Here is a 4,399-nt window from a genome sequence, read left to right as displayed (position 1 = left end):
TCTCATCATTGCTCAGCACCATCTGAATAGACTCCAGCAGTTTTTCTTCTCGAAGAGTTCATTTGTGAAAAATTCACTGACTTAAAAATGAATATATATATATATATATATATATATATATTCTCCCTTTCTGTGTGTCCTTCCGAAGGGCAACCAAACATTAATTTCTCATGTATGCTTCCTTCATAAGCATATCATACAAGTAACAGCGGTATTGTGTTAGGAAAAATTCATTTCATCCAGTTGAATCATAACCCTAGAGGCTACCCTTAGGGACCTGGTAATATGCTGCTGAGATTGGCCATAACTAATTTCAGAAATTCTTTTGGAAACAGGATCACCCAATAAAGGAGTTCTCCGAATTTCATCCCCATATCTTGTCCCAGGAACTGTTTTGGCCATTCTCTTAGTGTCCAGGAACACAGGAGTGTTTACTCCATCGGGCTTTGTAGTCTTTGCAATTAAATAAGGTGTTTTTAAAGATGCAAGTAAATCCTTTTTGTTGACAGTAGCGCATTTTTCAAAATGTTTCCTTTATTTGAAGATTTTCAAAGCCCTTAGAAACATTCTTTTGGCTTATTGAAGCATCGCTGTGTGCTTGGTATTAAGATGCCATTTTCCTCAGGCTGATGCCACATCCTCTGCAGCCAAAGTCCATTACAAATTCAACAAAGAGGTTTTCCCCAGACCATCATGATGATCAGAAGTAAATTCACATAGCAAAAATAAACATTATTCGGTATACTTTCTTTTTTTTTTTTGTCTATATGTAGCCATTCTACCACCTGGTTGCAAAGTAATCAGACATTCTAATGCCTTATCTCCAAAGATAGACGTATTTAATGATCACACACCGAGGCATCACAGTCAAAAATCATAAAAATCTTTATTTTCCACAGTTAAGCTCTTAAGTTTCTGTAAGAGCAGAAGACTGTGCAGAAAAGACATTGGGGTTTGTTCTTTTTTCTTTGTTGGGGTTATACCCGGTGATGCTCAGAGGTTACTCCTGGCTCTGCACTCAGGCATTATTCCTTGCAGTGCTTGAGAGACTCTTTGGGATGCCGGGGATTGAACCCACGTTGGTCTCGTGCAAGGCAAGCGCCCTGCCTGCTATCCTGTCACTCTGGCCCCCTTGCAGTGGTCTTGAGGCAGAGCTGAGGTGTTTGTGGGTCACATGCATGGTGAGAGAGCAGAACCAAGCACTGTGCTGTGTTCGGAACCAAGCCATCCTGAAGTTACCCTCAACACAGCAGGCGTGCGCTGCCAGAAACACCCAGATTCACAATGCCCTTGACTTAGAATTCGTTTTTGGTTGTGGCACATTAGGGAAACTTTCTCAGTTGCTGCACTTTTCACAGCCCCCACATTCAGTGACCTGACTCCAGAGGGGAGTATGACCCACAGTTTATGACACAACGGTCCAACTGTGCAAAGGCAGAACGATGACAAAAATCCGCGATGCCCGAGTTCCTGGACTGATCAGAACCACATCGTGGTCCAGCCTGGCATTCCTGGGATTCTGCCTTCTGGAGGTCTCCCACCATTTTTGTCTTTGGGGCAGCACAGGGATGCAACCCAGGGACCCGCCTGCCCCAACCCTTCACCAGCAGACGCCTTAAGTTCCGGACTCTCTCCAGCACCAGGAAAGGTCACAGTTTTCGACAGTGCCTTGGATTCAGGGTCACTTGTTGATGAAACACAGAGTGGGCAGAACCAGGGCCTTGTCCCTTACAGGAATAGTCCTCTTGGGGACACTTGTTTACCCATTTCCAAGTTTAACCAAAGAAGGAAGATGAGGGGGAACTTCCTGTCCTCTCTGTTTTCTGTCTCAATTCTTGAGTCTCCGTTTTTTTTTGGGGGGGGGTCTGGGAGGAAAAAAAATAAAACTTAGTAGAAGAATATGTGTGAATATGTAGAAGTGTGTATCTATATCGTGGAGGATCTCAAACCCAGTGGGTTCAAGCCATGGGGTAATAAAAGAATTGACCAGGAGCGCGATGGTTTCTGCAAAGACAGTTTCTGGAAAGGATGCCCACTGGTCAGGCTGACACAGTGAGGCCTCCAGAAAGAGAGAAACATGAGGAGCATTCTTTGAGACGCTTATTTACATCTTGCCTGCTTCAGGTGGGAAACTTCTGCCTTCTATAGATTCCCTTTGATAGTCCTAGGAAGGGATGTGCAGGAGACATGGACCAATTTTGGGGAAAGAGTGAACGAACAATAAAATATCCTAAGCCAATCACATAGAAAGATGAAAAAGTACATGCAGTTATTTGGACCAGCTATGAAGTGTTCTGTGCCATTTATATAAAGTTGATACAATAGCTCTAGTCTCCCCTGAGAAGGGCGTGGTGTGGTCAGTTCCAGAAATTTAGGAGACAGAGGCATGGAATGTATGTCCTTGCTGTGCCAGACTGGTCAGTCAGGCTTGCCTGTGGCAGTCCGAGGAACTATGGGGTAGGATGGAGCAGTGGTGAGCCCTGAGCCTCAGGCCATGGCTGATTATTTCCTCAGGAAGGGAGAAGCCCAGGAGCATCTCAGCCTCCCAGGTCTTGGAATTGGAATCTTCAACTCGGCATCCTTTTAGGGGACTTTTGTTGGGCCACTCCATATAGTTATTAGATTATAAATATTATACGTATGTAATTTATATGTCATAAAATTTAGAATATATATCTTAAGATTTAAAATAAAATCTTAAAGGAAAATACCCCTTACACTTTACACTGGGGCTGGAGCGATAGCACAGTGGGTAGGGCGTTCGCCTTACAAGCGGCCAACATGGCGGACCCGAGTTCGATTCCTCCGCCCCTCTCGGAGAGCCCGGCAAGCTACCGAGAGTATTCGATATGCCAGACACAGTAACAACAAAGTCTCCAATGGAGATGTTACTGGGCCCGCTCGAGCAAATCGACGATCAACGGGAGGGCCTTACCTTTACCTTACACTTGATATAAACACTGTGGTTTACAAAATTGTTCATGACGATTGGTTACAGACATCCAATATTCCAACACCAATCCCACCACCTCCATTGCACATTCTCACCACCATCATTTCCACCAAGTTTGTAATATTATAAAATAACACCATATGGATATATGTTTGGTGTGTGATGCCAGGGATTGGGCTAAGAGCCTGAAGCACGCAAGGAAAATGCTCCTGCTAAGTTCCATCTCCAGCCCTGGAGGAACATTTTGTGTCCTCTCCTAAGGCTTCACCTATAAAAACATTTTTTTCCCAGGAATGCTTATTGAGGCGCTGTGATTTACAGATAGAGCTGCTTCAGGCACACAGTGTTCCAGCACCAATCTCACCACCAATGTCCCCTTTCCTCCACCAATATCCCAGGGTCCCCCCCACCCCCCCCACTGCCACTATATTGGCAGACATATAACAAATTTATTTTATCTTACCTGGTCTACCAATAAAACATAAAGGAATTGAAGCTTCACCATCTTTAATGCCTCCTATCTGTCTTCGTTTCTGGCATGGAGGACTGTTGCACCGTAGCACTGTCCTCCCATTGTTCATCGATTTGCTTGAGGGGGCCCAGTAGCGTCTCCATTGTGAGACTTGTTATTGTGTTTGGTGTATCCAATACATCACAGGGAGCTTGCCAGGCTTTGTCGTGGGGGTGAGACACTCTCGTTAGCTTGCCCGGTTCTCCGAGAGGGGCGGAGGAATTGAACTTGGGTTGGCCAGGTTGGCTGCATGCAAGGCAAATGCCCTACCACCGTGCTATCGCTCCAGCCTGATGTCGGTGGGCCCCACGGGTGACTTATGTGAAGTGGGGAGGAGAAAGACAGCCACTTTCTCCTCACCTGCCTCTGCCACCCGGAACCCTGGGTAGGCTAGGACTGGTAAAGTCTGCAGTGAGCACCTGCTCGGCACGGGCCTAAGCCCCGCCAGCCCCACAAGGTGGCCGCCAAGCCACACCTGAAGTCCGCTTGATCTTCTCGGCACGGGAGTTAATCCCCGCCACCCGATTGCTCGGGGAGCCACGGACTCAAGCTGGGGCGAGAATTTGCTCTTTGCAGGAAAGGAGAGACCAGTCCCAAGCCTTACCCGAGGTTTCTGGGGTTCTTGTCTCGCTCGCAGAAAAGAATTTCAGGAGTAGACGAGCAGTGAAGTAACAGGTTTTATTTGGAGGCTTTTGGAGAGGGAGAGGAAGGGATAAGCAGATAAGCGGGGGAATGGAGAGTAAGAGAGAGAGAGTAACGCGTCCAGAGGGAACGCGGGCTTCTCCGAGGGTGGAGAGAGCGCCAAGTGGGCTCTCGAGCTGGTTCTTATAGATCCTTCTGACTCAGAAGGTTCTGGAATCTCCTTGGGGCTGGGTCGCTGGAGTCAACTGGATTGAAAGCGGGTTCGAGAGTCATCTGACTTGGAATGTCCTGGG

The sequence above is a fragment of the Sorex fumeus genome, unplaced genomic scaffold (genome assembly GCF_029834395.1).
Source record: "Sorex fumeus unplaced genomic scaffold, SorFum_2.1 ptg000006l, whole genome shotgun sequence".
Classification (NCBI taxonomy): Eukaryota; Metazoa; Chordata; class Mammalia; order Eulipotyphla; family Soricidae; genus Sorex; species Sorex fumeus.
Note: the sequence above shows the minus strand (reverse complement) of the source record.